The sequence below is a fragment of the Scyliorhinus canicula genome, chromosome 31, assembly GCF_902713615.1.
Source record: "Scyliorhinus canicula chromosome 31, sScyCan1.1, whole genome shotgun sequence".
Classification (NCBI taxonomy): Eukaryota; Metazoa; Chordata; class Chondrichthyes; order Carcharhiniformes; family Scyliorhinidae; genus Scyliorhinus; species Scyliorhinus canicula.
In genome coordinates this window covers 9,489,589-9,512,834 of record NC_052176.1, presented here as the reverse complement: position 1 = coordinate 9,512,834, position 23,246 = coordinate 9,489,589, and the positions used below count along the sequence as shown (strand labels likewise).

General features: G+C 45.5%; 4 non-coding genes across 4 annotated transcripts; 3 read left to right on the top strand and 1 right to left on the bottom strand.

Annotated features, from left to right (window-relative positions):
- The first annotated feature begins 3,803 nt into the window (after nt 1-3,803).
- On the top strand, nt 3,804-3,885 carry trnas-aga. The gene has a single exon. It is a non-coding gene; the product is annotated as a tRNA-Ser (tRNA).
- A 1,355-nt stretch (nt 3,886-5,240) lies between these two features.
- On the top strand, nt 5,241-5,322 carry trnas-aga. The gene has a single exon. It is a non-coding gene; the product is annotated as a tRNA-Ser (tRNA).
- A 9,054-nt stretch (nt 5,323-14,376) lies between these two features.
- trnar-ucu lies at nt 14,377-14,468 on the bottom strand. The gene is given in 2 exon segments: nt 14,377-14,412; nt 14,432-14,468. It is a non-coding gene; the product is annotated as a tRNA-Arg (tRNA).
- A 6,124-nt stretch (nt 14,469-20,592) lies between these two features.
- On the top strand, nt 20,593-20,674 carry trnas-cga. Its single transcript has one exon. It is a non-coding gene; the product is annotated as a tRNA-Ser (tRNA).
- Nucleotides 20,675-23,246: the final 2,572 nt, after the last annotated feature.

Sequence of the window (23,246 nt, the reverse complement as noted above, 5' to 3'; positions counted from 1 at the left end):
GCAGAGAGTCAACCAGATGTTCCCAGATGCAAAGGCCGAAAACTAGAGGACATTGGTTTAAGGTGAGAGGGGAGAGATGCTAAAGAGACCAGAGGGGATTTTTTTTCACACATTGGGTGGTGAGCTTCTGGAACGGGCAGCCAGAGGCAGTGGTAGAGGCGGTATAATGTTTTCCTTTCAAAGACAGTTAGCTATTTATCTGGGCAGGGTGGATACAGAGGGATACAGATCAAATGTGGGCAAGTGGGACTAGCTTAGTGATATAAATAGGGCGGCATGGACCAATTGGGCCGAAGGGCGTGTTTCCTGCTGTAATAATCGATGACTCTGACTCTATGGAGGAAGTGGCCAATCACACAGATCAGGTCAAACGCAGTAACACTCTGCTGGGATTGATCTCAGCTACAGAGTGTGAGGATGTTCAGCTGAACAAAACGGAATGCCTGAAATATTTGACGGATCTGTGGTTTCTGTGACAAGAAATAGTTAACATTTCAGATCCTGATCTTTCATTGCAATGACCTGTTCCTCTCTCCACAGAAGCTGCCGGATCAGCTGAATATTTGCAGCATTATCTGTCTTTGTTTCAGATTTGCAGCATCGGCAGTATTTTGCTTTTGGGCCAGAGGACAATGAGTTGACTTACCTGCCCTCAGGGTTATTACACGTCTCTCTGGCTGTGATTATCGCTGATTATCCATCTTTGGGATCTTTATTAATTAATCTTTATTAAATTTGTGGAGGGTTTCTGAAATCCTGTCAGGGACCTGGTTTTAAAATACACGGAGCCCTTACTCAATCTAAATGTCGGGCAGAACCGTCTCGAGGTGCTCAGCGACCAGCCCAGTCTCTTTGTTCCTCTGAATACAACAGGAAAGAAACAGGGACAGCGGCAAACACATGTTGCATTTTATTCAGAGGGGCTGGTTTAGCTCACCAAGCTAATTCGCTGGCTTTTAAAGCAGACCAAGCAGGCCAGCAGCACGGTTCGATTCCCGTACCAGCCTCCCCGGACAGGCGCCGGAATGTGGCGACTAGGGGCTTTTCACAGTAACTTCATTGAAGCCTCCTCGTGACAATAAGCGATTTTCATTTCATTTCATTCATAAAGTCATCGAAACATACAGCACAGAAATGGCCCATCTGCCCATCGGATCTGTGCCGGTCAAAAACAACAACCGAACCATTCTCATCCCATTCCCCAGCACTTGGTACATAGCCTCGTGTACCCTGGGATCGCAAGTGCCCATCTAAATATGTCTTAGATATTATGAGGGTCTCTGCTCCACCACCCTTTCAGGCAGCGAGTTCCAAACTCCCGCCTCCCTCGAGGTAAAGAGGTTTTCCAATAAAAGGTTTGACAAGAAACGCCTCTGCAGTCAGGAGCTGAAAAGGGAGAGATGACCCCTCTGTCATCTTGTACTCTGTGCCGCTATTAATAACGTAATGACACGGTTTGACTTATAAACGACTCTTACAACCTGCCGTGTCACCTTCAATGATTTGTACACATGTCCATCCATTTCTCGCTGTTCCTGCACTCTTTTTTGTAAATAGACACTTTATTTTATATTGTCTACTTCTGTTCTTCGTACAAAAATAAATCACTTCATTCCTTGTCTGCTACATGTCCTCCCATTGCACCAACCTGTCTGTGTCCTTTCGGAGTTCTACTGGAATTTCTGTAGCGCTTTTCACAACCACAGGGCGGCCCAAAACATTTCCAGACAATGAAGTACATTTGAAATGTGGTCACTGTGCGAATTACTGAACTTTTGAACAGCCTGTTGGACAACTACAGAAATCCCCATGTGGGGATGGAGTGCGGCAGCCGTTGTGACTCTGTGGCGCAAAGGGTAGCGCGTTGGACTTCTCGTCGCTCACGTGATCAGGCATTCAACGGTTGTGTGTTTTAATCCCACCAGAGTCGATTTTTAGGCAAGGTTTGAAGAAATCAGTAGCAGGTTTATCAATGTTCCCAGACAAGTGAAACTGCCGCCCCTAACTTCCTTCCAAAAGGTGGCTCCAGTCACTCTCCGCTTTCCCATCAGAGCAAGGTCACAGAAGAACACTCTTCACATTCTCAGAACAACCATTCAGGACACAAATAAAATCTTTGAAAGCTGCTGACGAGAGTCAGTCTGTTCCTTCCTCAGACAGATTGCAACCTGGGCATATACATCAGCGGACACTGCTCAGGCAACTTTCCAGAGTATTTCTGACAGGCAGCTCCAAACAAGGATGATGTGAATCTGCACCACAGAATCCTAACACCACCACGTTTGTCACAGCCGTAATGAAAAGATCATCTTGCAGCTTCAAATCAGGCAAAGGAGGATTGTCACAGGCGCTCTGTCAGACTGTATGTTCCTTCAGACAGGTTTCCGACTGGACACATGGAATGAGCGGCTGTGTGAACATTAGTTGTTCAGGGGGAGATTTCTCTCTTACCATACAGGAGTTCCGGTTCCATTCCCAGACATTACCCTTTGTCTTTCCGTCCAAAGATGTGCAGGTTAGGTGGATTGGCCATTATAAATTGCCCATAGCCACCAATTAACCCTTAGTGTTGGGTGGGGTTACTGGGTTATGGGGATAGGGTGGCGGTGTTGACGTTGGGTAGGGTGCTCTTTCCAAGAGCCGGTCCAGACTCGATGGGCTGAATGGCCTACTTCTGCACTGTAAATTATATGATAATCTATGATAATCCATCCTTGTCCTCTTGCTGATTTGCACTTTTCATTGTTCCATCAATGGCTGCCGCGTCTTCAGCTGTCTGAGCCTTGAGCTCTACAATTCATTCCAGAAAAATCTCCAGATGTCTCTCCGCTGCCCAAGTACAAAATGAATGAATGAAATTAGAAGCAAAAACAAACAAACGGACGGGCAGGAAACACACCAAACAAAATGCAGAGCGGTTTTCTAATCTAAAATTACTGAACTCGATGTTGAGGACGGAATTCTGTCGGTGGCGACATAAAAGTTGAGATGTTCTTATTCGATTTCCGTTAATCTCCATTGGAACATAGATGGCCAAGGACAGAAAGGTCAGAGTGGGTGAGGTGGACAATTGAAATGACAAGTGGCAGGAAGCTCAGAGTCAGGATTGTGGATTGAACAGAGATTTCACAAAGCGGTCACAGTCTGCAAAATAAACCAATTCACCACTGGTGTTTGCAACGGTAGGCTTAAGTGTAACTCCATACATCTTTCCTCACTGCCTCTGCATCTACTGTTTATCCCATTCTCAGACTGTATTCTACATGCACATATCAGTTTATTTCATTCTACCCGGTGCAATTCTCATGTTCCTTCTTTAAATCTCGTCAAATCTATATTCCAGAAAGGATGCGGGCAAATGATAGAAAAATATAAACTATTCGTCTTCCTCCGGCAGAAGAAGGCACTCCGATGGCATCTTCAACATAACTGTTGCTGGTATTGGATTATATCAAGCTCTAAATAAAACAATATTTATGATTCCTATTGCGATGTTTGCAATTGAATTTTGTGCGTATCAGCGTGATAGTGCTGAATAATTGTGTGTTTGTCTCTGTCATGTCGCAATCTATTTGCATTGATCTCCTTTGTGTATAAATGTATTTTGACGTGCTTGAAAAACAGAAGGAAAGGCTGAGTAAAACCCTGCCCGATTAAATACGATTCAATGTTAATGCCGAGTCAGATAACGATCAGAATGCTGACACACTTTCATGTGCAGCACCAGAACTCAAAATTGCGGCAGTGTATTTTTGAGGATTGCTTTCCCAGCAGTAAGTGTCATTTTGCATAAGCCAGCATGTGTAGTCATGGCCGAGTGGTTAAGGCGATGGACTAGAAATCCATTGGGGTTTCCCCGCGCAAGTTCGAATCCTGCTGACTACGTGTCTTTCCTTTCTTGTACAAATTCACGGAAGTTTCTTTGTTTGAGTTGTGCCTGACACGAAGTGCTGTTGAAAAAAATGTTCATGGAAAACTGTCTGACAGCAATGCCTCCCTCCGGTTCTTCACGGCCGCTGATCCCGCCGACAAATGAGCAAAATGCCTGGATGTCACCTTATTGGTGAAATCGGAAACAAATGGATGAATAGAATAGGAAGCCAGCCGGCAGGGGGACCTCAGTATTGCACCTGATTCCTCGCACAGTCCAACCATCTGCAGGTTAGATGGTTTGGCCATGTTTATTCTCCCCTTAAATTCCAAGCATTAGCTACTAGAGATATGGGGTCGGGCATGGATAGGGCCCAGATATGGTGCTCCTTCGGAGGGTCAATGCAGACTTGATGGACTGAATGCCCTCATTCTTCACGGTAGGGAATCTATGTTTCCGTTAATTCCAGCAGCGCATTGGAGGAATTTGTCCAGACATTGAGCTGGAGGAATGAATGTCTCCTTTGATATGACAGCCATATGATGAGAACTAGAAACTAGTTATCGGATATTTCGACTGACGGTGAATGACTCCGTATCGAGTATCTCCAATCGCCTTGCTCCTCCACGGTCCATCGTTTCCCACCTTCTGCAAAATGCACCAATTTACCACTGGTGTTTGCAACGTAAGGCTTTTGCGTAACTCCGTCCATCTTTCCTGACTACCTCTGCATCTACTGTTTATCGCATTCTCAGACTGAATTCTACATGCATATATCAGTTTATTTCATTCTACACATTGCAATTCTCATGTTCTTTCTTTATAGCTCGTCAAATCTATATTGCAGAAAGGATGCGGGCAAATGATAGAACAACATAAACTCTTTGTGTTCCTTCCGCAGAAGAAGGCACTCCGATGGCATCTTCAGTATAACTGTTGCAGGTATTGGATTATATCGTGCTCTAAATAAAACAACACTTATGATTCCTATTGCGATGTTTGCAATTGGATTTTGTGTGTATTTGCGTGATGGTGCTGAATATTAAAGTGTGTCAGCATTCTGATGTTTATCTGACTCGGCAGTAACATTGAATCGTATTTAATCGGGAAGGGTTTATCTCTGCCATCTCGCAATCTATTTGCATTGATCTCCTTTGTGTATAAATGTATTTTGACGTGATTAAAAACAGAAGGATAGACTGAGTAAAACTCTGCCCGATTGAATACTATTCAATGTTAATGCCGAGTCAGATAAACATCAGAATGCTGACACACTTTAATATGCAGCACCAGAACTCAAAATTGCGGCAGTACATTTTTGAGGATTATTTTATCAGCAGTAAGTGTCATTTTACAGCGGGTGGTACATGTAGTCATGGCCGAGTGGTTAAGGCGATGGACTAGAAATCCATTGGGGTTTCCCCGCGCAGGTTCGAACCCCGCTGACTACGCATCGCTCTTTTCTCGTCCAAATTCCCGCAAGTTTTTTTGTTCTGCGTTGTGCCTGACACGAAGTGCTGTGAAACCTGTTGAAAAAAATGTTCATGGAAAAATGTCTGACAACAATGCCTCCCTCCGGTTCTTCACGGCCGCTGATCCCGCCGACAAATGAGCAAAGTACCTGGATGTCACCTTATTGATGAAATCGGAAACTAATGGATGAATAGAATAGGAAGCCAGCCGGCAGTGCGACCCCGGTATTGCACCCGATTCTCCGCACGTGTTGGCATCGCTGAAATGCTCCGCAGATCGCGGACAGAGAATAAAACTTGAATAGCTGCTGAATTAGTAAATAGATAATAATACTTTTTCTTGATGTCACAAGTAGGATAACATTAACACTGTAACAAAGTTAGTGGGAATAATCCGAGTCGCCACACTCCGGCGCCTGTTCGGGTTCAATGAGGGAAATTTCTGAATGTCCAATTCACTTAATAGCACGTCTTTCGTGGCTTGTGGGAGGGAACCTGAGTACCCGGCGGAAACCCACGCAGAAACGGGGAGAACGTGCAGACCCCTCACAGTGACCCAGTGGGAAATGAAATCCGGGACCCTGGCGTTGTGAAGCAACAGTGCTAACCACTGAGCTGTTGTGCCGCCCATTGTTGTTTCTCACAAGTCCTTGGTCGCCAGTCTTTAAGAAATTAGCTGATCTACATGTTGTCAGGAGTGGGCTGTACGGCACAGGGACTTCACCGCATGACCCACTTGTGTCTGACCACCACATTGCGTACAGTTGGGTGCATTTCGGGAAGGAGTGGCGTATTTACTGTGGTGTCTCTGACAAGTCAATAAAGTTACATGTTGTCACGTTACTAACCTTAGCTGTTTCCGATGGCAGCCAGAAGTTTGGATTGTTTGTTTTTCAAATGGAGGCGGAGAAAGTTTGACCCAAGAAGTAATTTTTTAAAAACAAGAAAATATTTGCCTTCCGGTGAAGAAGATAAAACTCAGCAGACACGTGTTTAACTTGACAAACCAAAGAACAGATGAAAAATACAATCATGTTTGGCAATCTCGAAAATCTTAGCGAGAAATGTATATGTGAAACCATTCCCAATGAGTTAGTCAGGGATTGAATAGTCTGCTGGGGCCACAGCCATTTGCTCCACAGGCCGCTGTCACGAGAGAAAGATTTAAAACGATTTAAAGAATAACATCTGCATGTGAAATCACAATCAAAAAGCAACAATGATGTCAAGCGGTGACATAAGCTTTCATCCCCGTGAACAAACAAACAGGTAATTCAGCTCATTCCTGAGGAGAAAGGAATTCCCTCCCCAGGATTTTATTGAACGATTGAGACAAAGCATTTTGTTCTAGTTGGAAGCATCAATACTTTATCCGGATCAAACATATATTGTGGATTCGTTCGGAGGCAAACAAAGTATCAAGAGGAAAGAGAATTATCGAACTAAATAACAAGGAAATGCATTCTGAGAAAAGCCGTGCAATGTTTGGAAGGAAAGGCGGAATATTGAGCTGACGAGGGAAAACTTCAGCAAGATCCATTGGATTTCGGTAAGAAGCAACCGCGGCAAGACTCGAATTTGCAACCCACTGATATCATCGAAGTCAGGCGCCTTATCCAACGGCGGCACGGCTTTTTCAGTTTTCATGATCCGCTGTCACCCAGATCCCAGAAAATAGAAGAGAGAACTCCAGCTGCCGAACGTGGCCATTTTCCATGAAGATAATATTCTTCACACCGTGAGCCGTGAAGATTTTTGGAGCATCAACCACAAATGTGGCTGCTCACGGACATGTGTTACCATCCTCTGCACGAGAACAAGTCAAAATTAAAACTGTATCAACTGTTATAAGGATCAATGAGTAAACGCTGAGAACTCCGAGCATCATCAGTTCATCCACCAGAAAGACTCACAGATTGATTTGGTGCAAGATGTTTCTCATGTAAACCTCAAGTCACGAAAATTCACCTGAACAGCACATTGTGTTTGTGTGTCATTCCCTCATTATCAGTCTGTATGTGAGTGTGGATTAAACCCGTATATGCCCTCACAGACACTGTGATCCTCTTCTTGCGAATTCCAGAGAAACACTTAAATAACCTGAGACCCTGGTGGGCGGGTGAAGGGGCTGGTTTGAAGAAACTGCCGCAATATGTGAGTCAGAAAGTGAACAGTGGAGTTGTCTCTGAAAAGCTCACAGGAAAGCTGTGAAAAGGTGACAGAAAAGCTGTGCCTGGAGCTGTGCCCAGCAGCCAAGTAATGTGTTACATGCCTGGATATTACTTTGGTGCTCAAATCAGAGGCTAATGGATCAATAGAATGGGAAGCGATCCGGCAGTGGGGCCTCGGTACTGCAACGGATTCCTCCCACAGTCCAACCATCTGCAGGTTAGGTGAATGGGCCATGTTTAATTGCCTCTTATTTTCCAAACATTAGTGAGAGTTATGGGGTCGGCCATGCATAGGACAAGTGTGGTGCTCCTTCGGAGGTTCGGTGCAGACTTGATGGATTGAATGCCCTCATTCTGCCCGGTAGTGAATCTATGTTACCATTAATTTCCGCAGCACATTCGAAAGATTACCCCCGATATTGAGCTGGAGGAGTGGATGTCTCCTCTGATATGACAGCCTCGAATTGGAGAGCTATAAACTAGTTATCGGATATTTCCACTGATAGTGAATGACTCCGTCCCAAGTGTCTCCAATCCCCTTGCTCCTCCACGGGCTGTGCGCACATCTTTACTGACTGCCTCTGCATCCACTCTGCATTGTATTCCCAGCCTGTATTCTGCATGCACATATCAATTTATTTCGTTCTATCCGATGGAATTCACATTTTTTTTTTCATATCTCCACAAATCTAAATTGCAGAATGGATGCGACAAATGATAGAAAAATGCAAACTCTTCACGATAATCTCGGAGAAGAACGCACATTTTCAACGTAGTTGTTGCAGGTATTGGATTACATCATGCTCGAAATATAACAATATTCAGTAGAATTCTTTACTGCAGCGGGCTGTTCAGGCTGTGTTGTTAAGTACGTTCAACGCTGCGAAAGACTGATTTTTAGTCAGTAAGGGAATCAAGGGTTAGGATGATAAGGGAGAAAAGTGGAGTTGAGGTTTTCTCACTAGGTCAGTCGTTCTTATTGGCAGCACGTTGGTTAGCACTATCGCTTCGCAGGTACAGGGTCCTAGATTCGATTCCCGGCTTGCGTCACCGCCTGCACCTTGTCCTCGTGACTTCGTGGGTTTAGTCCCACAGTCCGAAGACGTGCAGGTTGGGTGGGGTTGCAGGGTAATGGGGATACAGCAGCGGTGTGGGCTTTCCAAGGGACGGTGCAGACTCGAAGGGCCGGATGTCCTCATTATGCAATGTAAATTCTAGTCTGTGTCATTGAATGGCGGAGAAAACACGTTGGGCTGAACTCCTCCTGCTCTTTTGTCTTCTGGCCTTATACAATAAGACGTCATACAACACCAGGTTAAAATCCAACATGTTTGTTTCAAACACTAACTTTCGGAGCACTGCTCCTTCCTCAGGTGAATGAAGAGGTATGTTCCAGAAACATATATATAGACAAATTCAAAGATGTCAGACAATGCTTAGAATGCGAGCATTAGCAGGTGATTAAATCTTTACAGATCCAGAGATGGGTGTAACCCCAGGTTAAAGAGGTGTGAATTGTCTCAAGCTAGGACAGTTGGTAGGATGTTGCAAGCCCAGGCCTGATGGTGGGGGATGAATGTAATGCGACTTGAATCCCAGGCCCCGGGTGAGGCATCACTCATGTGTGCGGAACTTGGCTATAAGTTTCTGCTCGGCGATTCTGCGTTGTCGCGCGTCCTGAAGGCCGCTTTGGATAATACTCACTCGGAGATCAGACGCTGAATGCCCCTGACTGCTGAAGTTCCCAGACTGGAAGGGAACATTCCTGCCTTGTGATTGTCGCGCGATATCCGTTCATTCATTGTTGGAGCATCTGCATGGTCTCGCCAATGTACCATGCTTTGGGGAGTGTCTGGCATCACCTTCATAGAACGAAGTTCGGGGCGGCAGTTTCACCTCTCTGGGAACATTGATCAACCTGTTACTGATTTCTTCAAACGTTGCCTCAAGTCCGACGCCGAATACAGTCAACCACGAGCAGAGTGGCGCAGCGGAAGCGTTCTGGGCGCTGAACCCAGTAGCACCCTCTGCTATTTATATTAACACCCACACCAAAAGCAAACAAACCGCTATCACCCAGCAGCACATCTGCCTTTTTCATTATTAGTATCAAAGTTTTTCTTTCAGTCTCATCCGCCCTTTGATACCTGTTCTTCAGCTCCCCACAGGACAGTCGAGGTGACTAAGTTGGCTTGTCCCGGAACACGCTTCTGCCGCTTCTACTGGATGAATGTTCTCCTGTTTGGACACTGGAGGGGTTCTTCGGCTACTTGTATGTGAAAGCAACAACGGAACCAAATTTGGAGAGAGATTCTAGTCGCCAGAATGCAAATCTCCAATTGGAACCTTAACGGAGCTCATATCTTAGACTCTCAATTTCTTCGTGTGAGGAACAGGTAGAGCGGGAATTCGGTCCTTGTTGATTGGAGCAAACTGATGCAGCAATGAGAAGCTCCTTAACCTCCAGCGGCTTGGACAAGGATGGCACTCAGATACACGACTGTGGCTGGGGTTCAAAAGTAGGAAAAGCGTATCTTGTTTGAAATGAAATGAAGATGAATATAGAATTTAATTCGATTTGTGCACGGATAATAACTTCAACTGCGACGCATCAGGATAGCCGAGCGGTCTAAGGCGCTGCGTTCAGGTCGTAGTCTCATCTGGAGACGTGTGTTCAATCCCACTCCTGATATTAACCTTTGCTCCACGAGGTTAAATTTCTCCAGCAAGATTTTCAACCTGAGGAAGATCCAATATCTCCCTTTCAATAGCAAAGCGTTGGTCTCAGGACATGAGATTCCTGCTTAAATACGCACATCAAGACCCCACAGACAAAGGCCCAGTTAATGACTCGGTGATCTGCTTCAGTGACTCTGGGGCAGCACGGTAGCATTGTGGACAGCACAAATGCTTCACAGCTCGAGGGTTCTAGGTTCGATACCGGCTTCGGTCGCTGTTTGTACAGAGTCTGCACACCCTTTCAGTGTGTTCGTGGGTTTGCTCCGGTTTTCTCCCACAACCCAAAAATGTGCAGGTTAGTTGGATTGGCCATGATAAATTGCCCTTAGTGTCCAAAATTGCTCTTCGTGTTGGGTGGGGTTGCTGGGTTATGGGGATATTGTCGCGTATACCGAGGTACAGTGAAAAGTATTTTTCAGCAAGCAGCTCAACAGATAGGGAAGAAATAGAATTACACAAAATTCAAGAAAATACATAATAGGGGAATACGAGATATACAATGTAACTACATAAGCAGTGGCATCGGATGACGTGTGTAGGGTGCAGTGTAAATGAGGTCAGTCAATAAGAGGGTCATTTAGGAGTCTGTTGACTGTGGGGAAGAACCTGTTTTTGACTCTGATTGTGCGTGTTCTCAGAGTTCTGTATCTCCTGCCCGATGGAATAAGTTGGAAAAGTAAGTTAGCCGGGTGGGAGGGATCCTTGATTATGCTGCCCGCTTTCGCCCGGCAGTGTAGCGTCCATGGATGGGAGGCAGGTTTGTGTGATGGACTGGGCGGTATTCACGACTCTCTGAAGTTCCTTGCGGTCCTGGGCCAAGCAGTTGCCATACCAGGCTGTGATGCAGCCCAATAGGATGCTTTCTACAGTGCATCTGTAAAAGTTGGTAAGGGTTAATGTGGACATGCCGAATTTCCTTAGTTTCCTGAGGAAGTATAGGTGCTGTTGTGCTTTCTTGGTGATAGCGTCGATGTGAGTGGACCAGGACAGATTTTTGGTGATGTGCACCCCTAGGAATTTGAAACTGCTAACCATCTCCACCTCGGCCCCGTTGATGCTGACAGGGGTGCGTACAGTACTTTGCTTCCTGAAGTCGATGAAAAGCTCTTTAGTTTTGCTGGCATTGAGGGAGAGATTGTTGTCGTTACACCACTCCACTAGGTTATCTATCTCCCTCCTCTATTCTGACTCGTCGTTATTCGAGATCCGGCCCACTATGGTCGTATCGTCAGAAAACTTGTAGATGGAGTTGGAACAACGTTTTGCCACGCAGTCGTGTGTGTACATGGAGTAGAGTAGGAGGATAAGTACGCGGCCATGCGGGGTACCGGTATTGAGGACTTGTTGTAAATAGTCTGGCTGGTTGGAATGTTCACATCCGTCCGAGAGTGGAAGTTGGGAACTTGGTTTCTGTTTTGATTTGTTGCTCGACATAGCTATATTTCCTTATTGGCCCCCTGTGAGATATTCCTGGATATCTTTATGTATCCATATTGCCCCTCTGTGGGGTACTACTGGAAAAGGTTTCTAGTCCAGCTGTGGCAAAGGGTCACCTGGACGCGAAACCTTAGCGCTTTTCTCTCCCTACAGATGCTGTCACACCTGCTGAGACTTTATAGCATTTTCTCTGTGGTTCTCTATTTGTGATCTTTAAAATGTTTTGATGTGTCATGTTGTCTCCTTCATTCCAGGGACTAATGTTGGGATGAGACTGCAGGCATGATTCTGATAGGTATTTGCTGCAATGCAAAGCGTTATGTTTGCTTTTGGTGTGAGGGAGAATGTAAATAGCAGAGAATTGCCTCGATTCGTCGACCTCGGTGTAACGGCCCAGCACGCTTCCGCTGCGGCACTCTGCTCCTGAAACCAGGAGCTACAACATTACTGCCCTGCGGTAGCCAGACAACTATTCACTTCCACATTTTTTCTTTCAACAAGAACACACGTTTGAGCACATTGATTCTGGTGAGCACAGTTCAGATATTTTACTTTCGTGCTCAATGGTTGTTCTGTGAATGTGATGTGATTTCTTCTGTGACGTTGTTCTGATGGGAAAGTGGGGAGTGACTAGAATCACCTTCATAGAAGGAAGTTCGGGGCGGCAGTTTCACCTCTCTGGGAACATTAATCAACCTGTTACTGATTTCTTCAACGTTGCCTCAAGTCCGTCCCCGGAAAGTGAACCACGAGCAGAGTGGCGCAGCGGAAGCGTGCTGGGCCCATTACCCAGAACCATCCTCTGCTATTTATTTTCTCACTCACACCGAAAGCAATCACCCAGCAGCACATCTGCCTTTTTCCTTATTAGCATCAGTTTTGCTTTCAGTCTGATCCGCCCTTTGACACCTGTTTCTTCAGCTAGCCACAGTACAGTCGAGGTGACTCAGTTCACTTCTCCCAGGATGCTCTGCCGCCACTTGTACTGGATCAAATGAAATGCAAATCGCTTAGTGTCACGAGTAGGCTTCAATGAAGTTACTGTGAAAAGCCCCTAGTCGCCACCTTCCGGCGCCTGTCCGGGGAGGCTGGTACGGGAATCGAACCGTGCTGCTGGCCTGCTTGGTTGGCTTTTAAAGCCAGCAATTTAGCCCAGTGTGCTAAACCAGCCCACTTCACCCAGTTTGGACACTCGAGGGTTTCTTCGGCTGCTTGTCTGTGAAAGCAGCAAGGAAGCATCTGTGGAGAGAGATTCCAGTCGCCAGGTTGCAACTCTCCAATTGGATACCGCATGTTGCTCAGATTTTAGACTCTCAATACCTTCTTATGAGGATCAGGTCGGGCGGCAATTGGTCCTTGTTGATTGGAGCAAACTAATCAACGCAGCAATAAAAAGCTCCTTAAGTCCCTGCGGCTTGGAGAAGGATGGCACTCAGATACATGACTTTGGCTGTGGTTCAAAAATAGTAAAAGCACATCTAGTTTCAAATCAAATGATGATAAAGACAGAATTTAAATTGATTATTGCGCGGAGCGCACATTTCGCAGCAACGTGTCAGGATGGCTGAGCGACCTAAGGCGCTGCGTTGGGGTTGCAGACGTTTCTGGAATCGTGGGTTCGAATAACACTCCAAACATTGAATTTTCCTCCACGAGAATACATTTCTCCAGCAAAATGTTCAACCCCAGGAAGATCCAATACCACCCATTCAACGGGGAAGCGGTGGCTTCAGGACATGTGATTCCTGCTAAAATTCACACAGCAAAACCCACAGGCAACTGCCTAGTTAATGAGTGCGTAATCTGCACAGTGACTCTGGCTGAGGAATAAATATTGATTCCTGGACTCTGGGGAAAAATCGTCTTTTCTTGTTGGAGAAAGTGTGGTTGGTTGGATTGTTCACATTCGTACATGAGGGGAAAATGAGAACTCGATTTCTATTGTGATGTATTACTTGGTAATGCGTTATTTCCGTATTGGCCACCTGTGAGGTGTTACTGGAAAACGTTGTATATGTATTTTGTCCGTCTGCGGGGTCCTACTGGAACGAGCTTCGAGTCCAGTTTTGACAACGGGTCACCTGGACTCGAAACCTAGCTCTTTTCTCTCCACACAGTTGCTGCCGGACATGCTGAGATTTTACATCATGTTCTCTGTGGTTCCCTGTTTGTGAACTTTACAATGTTGTAATATGTCACGCTGTCTCCTACTTTCCTGGTACAAATGTCGGGATGAGACTGCAAGCAAGACTCTGATAGGTATTTGCTGCAAAGCAAACAGGAACGTGCGTTATGTTTTCTTTTTCTGTGAGTGAGAATATAAATACAGAGAATGGCCTCGATTCCTCGACCTCTGAGTTATGGCCCAGCGCGTTTCCGCTGCGGCTCCTCAAACCAGGAGCTGCGACATTGCTGCCCTGCGGTAGCCAGACAACTATTCACTGCCTCATTTTTTCTTTAAACCAGAACGTTTCAGCAGACTGACTCTGGTCAGCAAAGTTCAGATATTTTACTTTCGTGCTGAATGGTCGTTCTGTGAAGGTGATGTGTTTTCTTCTGTGACGTTGTTCTGATGGGAAAGTGATGGGTGACGGGAGGCACCCTTTCTGGAAGGAGGTTCCGGGCGGCAGTTTCCCTAATCTGAGAACATTGATCAACCTTTTTCTGATTTCGTCTAACATTATTCAAACTCTGATGGGACTCGAACCCACAACCTTTGAATGCCTCTTTACGACAGCGACTAGAAGTCCAACGCGCTATCCGTTGCGCCACAGAGCCACACTTGCAGTGAGCGCCCATCCCCACATTGGAATTTCCGATGTTGTCGAACAGGCAGTTCGAAAGTTCAGCAATTTGCACAGTTCAAAGAGTACATTTCAAGAGTACTTTATTGTCTGTGAAATGTTTTGGGCCGTCCAGTGGTTGTGAAAAGAGTTCCAGAAATTCGAGTCGAGCTCTGAAAGGACATAGACTTGTTGGTGCAATGGAAGGACATGTGGCAGACAAGAAATGAAGTGATTCATTTCTGTAGGAAGAACACAAGTAGGCAATATAAAGTAAAGGACATAATTCCAAAAGTCTGTGCAGGAACCGCGGGAAATGGATGGACATGTGTATGAATCATTGAAGCAGGCAGGACAGGTTGTAAGAGCTGTTAATAAAGCAGACGGTATCCTCGGCATTATTAATAGGGACACCGAGGACAAGATGACCGAGGGGTCATCTCTCCCTTTTCAGATTCTGATTGCAGAGTTATTTGTTGTGAAATATTTTATTGTGAAAACCTGCTTTCCCGCTGCCTGAAAGGGTGGTGGGGCTGAGAGCCTCATAATATTTAAGAAATATTTAGATGTGCACTTGCCATCCCAGGGCACACAATGCTATGGGCCAAGTGCTGGAAAATGGGAAGAGAATGGTTAGGTGGTTGTTTTTGAACAGTATAGACGTGACGGGCCGAAGGGCTATTTCTGTGCTGTATGGTTCTATGACTCAATGAATGAAATGCAATGTGTGTTTTCAGCTGCTTCTCTTGATATTCTGTTGTATTCACAGGAACGAACAAACTGTGCTGGCCATTCAGCGCCTCCTGACTGTTCCGCTCTTCATTTACATTGAGTCAGGGCTCAAGTGCATCATAACTCCAGCTCCCTCAAACGATTTCAGTAACAATCAGACCAGAGCTGGTTTAAAATAAATTAAATATTCAAAACTATATTGTTGACTCTCAGTTTCACTGGCTTGTTGGGCGCCGAGTTCCTAATTTCCGTTCCCTTTTGTGTGAAGAAAAGTCTCTTTACCACATTCAACTCTCATGTCCTGCTTTTCTCATTGTTCTGTAGTGAAGTCCACACTGCAGAAAAACAACCTTCCCTCTGATCCTGTCTCTCGGGCTTTGTGTTGAGGGACTGGGTTAGCACAGTGGTCGAAACAGCTGGTTTGTAATGTGGAACCACGCAAGCAGCGCGAGTTCAATTTCCATACCGGCGTCCCCGAACAGGCGCCGGAATGTGGCGACTTCACAGTAACTTCAATGAAGTCTACTTGTGACAATAAGCGGTTATTATTCGTCCTATTTGTCCCATGATGATGATCTGACTCTGTCTCTGCAATTGGTTTTGTTGCTGGTCACAGGCAGCAGGCGGCAGCAGCGAGTGTGACCTGCTCACTGACAGGAATGCTGCTTCTGAATGCAGTAAATGGAACCAGCTCACGATAAATCGTTCAATGTTTCCCGGAGGAGTTTCACTGAGTGATGTGTGTGATTCCCTCATTGAGGAGCCTGTCCAAATTCGGCAAAAGACGGAGATTTAAAAGGTTTACAAGGAAATCATGTCAATCCATCTGAATGTCTCGCGCTCACTCCCAAATAGCGGCAAAGTCGGAGATTCATAAAAAACCCAGAGATGGATAATCAGCGATAATCACATCAAGAGAGAGGTGCAATAACCCTCAGAGCAGGAAAGGCAACTCATTGTCCTTTTGCCCAAAAGCAAAATACTGCGGATGCTGCAAACCCGAAATAAAGATAGAAAATGCTGGAATTATTCAGCTGTTCCGGCAGCTTCTGTGGAGAGATGAACAGGTCGTTTCAGTGAAAGGGCAGGAACTCAATGGTTAACTATTTCTCTTTTCACAGATACTGCAGTTCCGTACAGTATTTCCAGCATTCCGCTGTGATTCGCTGAACATCCCCACACTCTGTAGTTCAGTCCGTTAAAGTGTCTGTTCCCTAAAGAAAAATATGGATTGAAATCTCAGCCGAGCCTTATTCCCTTTGACCATCTGTGAAAATGAGAACACCCTCCATAAAGGGGGATGTCTGTCTTTTGCAAATTCGCCTTCCCTTTCCTGTGGAATATCTACAGGGATTTTAATACAATGACTGATGTCAGCTGACGTTATCCAGTTGTTAAATCTTTCGACTAGAAATCGACCGGATTTTCCCCTTTGATTTGAGTCCTGCTCTCTGAGGATCTATTCAGTGTTTTTTTAAATATAAATTTTGAGTACCCAATTTATTTATCCAATTAAGGGGCAATTTAGCGTGGCCAATCCGCCTACCCTGCACATCTTTGGGTGTGGGGAGGAGACGGATACAAGCACGGGGAGAATGTGCAAACTCCACACGGACAGGGACCCAGGGCCGGGATCGAAAGTGGGACGTCTGTGCCATGAGGCGGCAGTGCTAACCACTGCGCCGCCGTGCTGCCCTGTGTTCTGTGTTTTTAATAATGTTGTATTTTGAATCCTCTGTTTATACAGAGGCGTTTGGATAATCAGAGGCTTTTGGATAGTCAGAGGCCTCTTCCCAGGGTAGAGGGGTCAATTCCGAGGGGGCATAGGTTTAAGGTGCGAGGGACAAGGTTCAGAGGAGATGTACGAGGCAAGCTTTTTGCATAGAGCGTAGTGGGTGCCTGGAACTCGCTGCCGGAGGATTGGATTGGATTGGATTAGTTTATTGTCACGTGTACCGAGTTACAGTGAAAAGTATTTTTCTGCAAGCAACTCAACAGATCATTCATTACATGGAAGAAAAGGGAATTAAATAAAATTCAAGAAAATACATAAGAATACATAATAGGGCAACACAAGATATGCAATGTAACTACATTAGCATTGGCATCGTTTGAAGCATACAGGGTGTAGTGTCAATGAGGTCAGTCAATAAGAGGGTCATTTTGGAGTCTGGTGACAGTGGGGAAGAAGCTGTTTTCGTGCGTGTTCTCAGACTTCTGAATCCCCTTACCGATGGAAGAAGTTGGAAAAGTGAGTAAGCCGGGTGTGAGGGATCCTTGATTATGCTGCCCGCTTTCCCCCGGCAGCGGGAGGTGTAGATGGAATCAATGGATGGGAGGCAGGTTCGTGTGATAGACTGGGCAGTATTCACGACTCTCTGAAGTTCCTTGCGGTCCTGGGCCGAGCAGTTGCCATACCAGGCTGAGATGCAGCCCGATAGGATGCTTTCTATAGTGCATCTGTAAAAGTTGGTAAGGGTTAATGTGGACATGCCAAATTTCCTTAGTTTCCTGAGGAAGTATAGGTGCTGTTGTATTTTCTTGGTGATAGCGTCGACGTGAGTGGACCAGGATAGATTTTTGGTGATGTGCACCCCTAGGAATTTGAAACTGCTCACCATCTCCACCTCGGCTCCGTTGATGCTGACAGGGGTGTGTATAGTAGTTTGCTTCCTGAAATCGATTACCAGCTATTTAGTTTTGCTGGCATTAAGGGAGAGATTGTTGTCGTTACACCACTCCACTAGGTTCTCTATCTCCCTCCTGTATTCGGACTCGTCGTTATTCGGGATCCGGCCCACTATGGTCGTATCGTCAGCAAACCTGTAGGTGGAGTTGGAACCAAGTTTTGCCATGCAGTCGTGTGTGTACAGGGAGTAGAGTAGGGGGCTAAGTACGCAGCCTTGCGGAGCACCGGTATTGAGGACTATTGTGGAGGAGGTGTTGGTGTTCATTCTTACTGACTTGGGTCTGTTGTTCAGAAAGTCAAGGATCCAGTTGCAGAGTGGAGAGCCAAGTCCTAGGTTTTGGAGCTTTGATATGAGCTTGGCTGGGATTATGGTGTTGAAGGCGGAGCTGTAGTCAATAAATAGGAGTCTGATGTAGGAGTCCTTGTTTTCGAGATACATGAATAGGATGGGAATAGAGAGATACGGAGCCAGGAAGTGCAGAAGATTTTAGTTTAGACGGGCAGCATGGTCGGCACAGGCTTGGAGGGCCGAAGGGCCTGTTCCTGTGCTGAACTTTTCTTTGTTTTCTTTGATCACAGAATTTTTACCGGAAATTGCTCACACTTCTCTCCTTTTTTATCTACTCTGCAGGTACTGTCTGCGCCGTCTAACGGAGCCATGCTCACAGAGCTGTGAGAGAGGCCGTCTTTCAGGTTTTAGGCCTCTTTTGATTCATCAGCAGCAAGAGGCTGTCTGCAGAGGAACTCGGAATGTCGAGCCCCTCTTCCCAAGCTGGACTTTATCAGGGACAAGATGTTGGTTGAAGAGAGAATCAAAGGTCAGAAGACTTCGTCTGATATTCCTGATGTTTTGTGACGAGAAAAAGGTGGTGGACCAATGTGACAATAGCAGGATATGAGTTTGGGATATTATCCAGTTCTCAGGAAACTAAGGAAATTCGGTATGTCCACATGAACTCTTACCAACTTTTACAGATGCACCATAGAAAGCATTCTATCTGGCTGCATCAGAACCTAGTATGGCAACTGCTCGGCCCAAGACCGCAAGAAATTTCAGAGAGTCGTGAATACCGCCCATTTCATCACACGAACCTGCCTCCATTGACACCAACTTCACCTCCCGCTGTCTGGGGAAAGCGGGCAGCATAATCAAAGACGCCTCACAACCGGCTTACTCACTGGTCCAACTTCTTCCATCGGGCAGGAGAAACAGAAGTTTGAGTACACGCACGAACAGACTCCTAAACGACCTACTTATGGACTGACGTCATTAACACTACACCCTTGCCTGCTTCACCCGATGCCGGTGAAAGTAGTTATATTGTGTACCTTGTGCTGCCCTATTATGTATTTTCTTTTATTTCCCTTTATTTTCATTTACTTAATGATCTGTTGAGCTGCTTGCAGAAGAATACATTTCACTGTACCTTGGTACACGTGACAATAAACAAAATAAAATCCAAGGAGAACGTCCTAATATATTAGCCAGAAAACCATGGGCTCTTAGCTTCTTAAGTTAACTTATGTGCGGCATCATATCGACATCAAAAACGAGCGTTTTTGGATATCCAAGTGTATTAAACCTTTTGGGTCTCCTTTATTTATCCTGATCAGTACCGCCGCAAATAATTCTAATTAATTTGTCGTCCATGACGTCCCCTTCATAAAGCCATGCTGAATCTGCTTGATTCTGAGATTCTGATTTTACACCCATACAAACTTTGCCTGCAGCCTGGAGCTCAATGTCTGAAGATAGTGTTTGACTTTGTAATGAAAACGGTTGTAGTTTGATCAATTTCCTGTCCTTCCTTTGATTATCTCCAGGCCTGTCGGGAAGTTGCTGGATGACAGGTACAATATTGAAGAGAGGAATATAAAGAAGATAAGAGAGGAATATGGAAAAGAGAATTGGTGCAATGACGCACCCTTTGTCTGTCTGCAGTTTTTAATGAGCGGGGTTTGTGTTGATTCACTTTGTGAGGATCACTGACTGCATGTGATCGCGGAGCAGGCAGAGGATGTGACACATGTCCGTGAGCAGCTAAATTTGAGGATGATGCTCCATGAATCTTCACGGCATTCAGTGTGAAGGACTTTTCCGACATCGAAAATGTCCATGTCCGGCAACTGGAGCTTTCCGTGTATTTTCTGCGATCTGGAAAACCGGGTATCATCAAAAAACAGAACTGAAATGAATATATTCACAGTGATTATTAACATGGTGCAACCATCAGCTTCCTCTTTGCAGCGGATGGAAAGGGCGTCTGACTTCGGGGAATCTAACGTTGAGTCCAGGTTCCAGACCTGCCGCGGTCACTTCACACAGAAATCTGGTGGAACTTCCTGACAACCCAGTCATCACGTGACCACTCGGTCTGCGCAGGTCTCTTCCTGTGGTGTAAGCTTCTATGATTTAATTACTTTAATTTTGATTCAGACTGGGAAGTTCTGTACTGGTCCGTTCAAAAAACATGAATTTATCGCATATTTCCACTGCAACTGATATTGTGACACAAAGTAGAACAGTGGGTTTTGGAAGATGAGATTTACGTGCAGCTCAAGGCGTTGCTCCAAATCTCACGGTCTTTTTTCCACGTGAATTCTCCCGTTCTCAGATAAATACTGGGACACTTTTCATCGCGTTACTGCAATACCTGGAGCGTTTGATTTTACAATGCTTTCTCCAAACGAGCTGTCAGCTGCGATGGCCGAGTGGTTAAGGCGTTGGACTCGAAATCCGATGGGGTTTCCCCGCGTAGGTTCGAATCCTACTCGCAGCGGCTGTGATCCGAAATCTTTACTCCGTTGAGAGCAAACTGCTTGCAGAACACGATGTCAATTAGAAGTTTTTGTTCATTCAAGGTATTCTAATTAAATGTCTGTCTGTCATGACAGAAGAACCTTCCTCTGATCCTCATTCTGCTTTCGCTCTGAATTTCATTCAGTAACTTCACCGGGCAGCAGTATTGTGAAAATCGATGATAACAAAGCTTCAAATTTATTTTTGCCTGTCATTTCTTGGATCTTTTTATTCTCTTATTTTGAAACAGGCCAGCCCGCATAAATTTCCAAATAAATCGACACAACTATGGTAGGCAATCGAACGCTGTTTAACGACCGGGAACACAGCGCTGCTCCCGAACATACCGGTTCAGGCGATGAAGCAGAAATCCATTGGGCTTTCCCCGCGCAGGTTCGAATCCTGCTGGCGACGTGTCTTCCTTTACTCGTGCAATTTCGAAATTCACGTAAGTTTCTTTGTTGTAAGTTATGCCCAACACGGAAAGCTGTGAGGTGGTGTAAAACAAAAAAATGTCAAACGAACTTTCGTGAAAATGTGTCGAACGGCAAGTTTTCTCTGCGGTTCTTAGTGGCCGCTGATCTCGCCGACAAATGAGCAAAATGACTGGATATCACTTTATTGCTCAAATCATAGGCTAATGGAAGAATAGAACGAGGGGAGAGCAGCAGTGGGACCTCGGCACTGCACCGACTGCCTCCCACACTCCAACCATCTGCAGGATAGTTGGATGGGCCATGTATACTTGGCCTTTACTTTCCAGACATGACATGGAGTTATGGGCAGGGAATGGACAGGGCCTCGGTATGATGCTCGTTCGGAGGGTCCGTGAAGACGTGATGGCCCCACTCTGCCCTCCAGGCAATCTATGTTTCCATTAATTGCAGCAACTCATTCTAGAGAGTTGCCCTGATAACGAACTGGAGGAATGAATGTCTCCTCTGATATGACAACCTAGAAGTTGAGAGCTAGAAACTAGTTATCGGATAATTCCACTGACGGTGAATGATTCCGTACCCAGTGTCTCCAATCGCCTTGCTCCTCCAAGGTCTATCGTTTCTCACCATCTGCAAAATACTCCAATTTCCCACTGGTCCTGCAATGTAAGGCTGTTGTGTAGCACCGCACATCTTTACTGACTGCCTCTGAATCTACTATTCATTGCATTTCCAGCCTGTATTCTACAGACACATATCAGTTTATTTCGTTCTAGCCGATGGAATTCACATGTTCCTATTTAAATCTCCGCAAATCTAAATTGCAGAATGGATGCGACAAATGCCAGAAGAATATAAAACATTCGGGTTCCTCCCGGAGAAGAACGCACTCCGATGGCATCTTCAACGGAGCTGTTGCAGGTATTGGATTATATCATGCTCAAAATAAAACAATATTCATGATTACTATTGCGATGTTTGCAATTGAATTTTGTGTGTATCAGCGTGATAGTGCTGAATAATTGTGTGTTTATTTCTGTTATCTCTCAATCAGTTTGTGTTGAGCTGCTTTGTGTATCAATGTATTTTGTCGTGATTGAAAACAGAATGAAAGGTGTTGCTTTTTCTTTAACTGTCTTTTTCTATGGCTCTGTTCCAATTATGGCAATCAGTGAGTTTACCCTCCTTTCTTTTGATATCTATGTTCTAATATTCAGAGTCGTCACGTATCAAATGATACCACCACAAGGTACAACCGGCTGTCGATCAAAGAGCCAAACACGAGTTAGTTAGTTCAAGGTCAAGCTACTTTATTTACACACAATTAGTCATGCAACACAAACACTGCTAGTTAACTCACCTATCGACTAAGACAACCTGCACTTAACTTCAGGCACCCGCCTTAGGTGAGAGCAACAGTGGCCGCAGTCGGATTCTGGAGCAATCGAGTCTGGAGAAGTAACTGCTGCTCTGCTGGGCTCATCCGTCTGGCAGCGAGCGTTGAACTTGGAATTGCTTCTGGTGTTGCTGCACTTGGAAATGGTCGTGGCCGGGGCGCCAAGTCCAAGAGAGGACGAACATATGGCGAACTCTTCTTCTTATACTTGGGAGTTTTCGCGCTCTTTTGGGCGGCCAATTTCGGACCCCACTAATTGGGTGATCCCGTTGTTTACGCTTCCCCTCAACAGGGAGTGGCGCCGAAATGTCTGGGACTGTACCGTTCGCTCGAGTACTAGTCCTTTGTTTTGATGAAGATGGGCCATCAAATGTTAATCGGCCCCATCAAAATGCTAATTGGTCGGAGTTTCGATACCGTCTGGAATTCTTCCTTGCAAATCTATTTCAGGCTCTGAGGCTGTCTGAGTCTTGCCTTCTCCGTTTTACCCGCTAGGCTTTGGGAGTTTCTCTGTCCCTAGTTGTAAGAGACCTTCCCAGATGGCTACACTCCGTCCTCTTGATCCTCAACGCGCACCGTGACGGATCACAATACTGGGTCTTCTGTTCTCTGAAATGCCGGGTACCCTCAATCAAGGAAAGATTCTACCCTACTCTGTGATACGGGTCATAAGCATTTACCCAAATTTCCATAATACAACACATAACTAAAAATTCCGA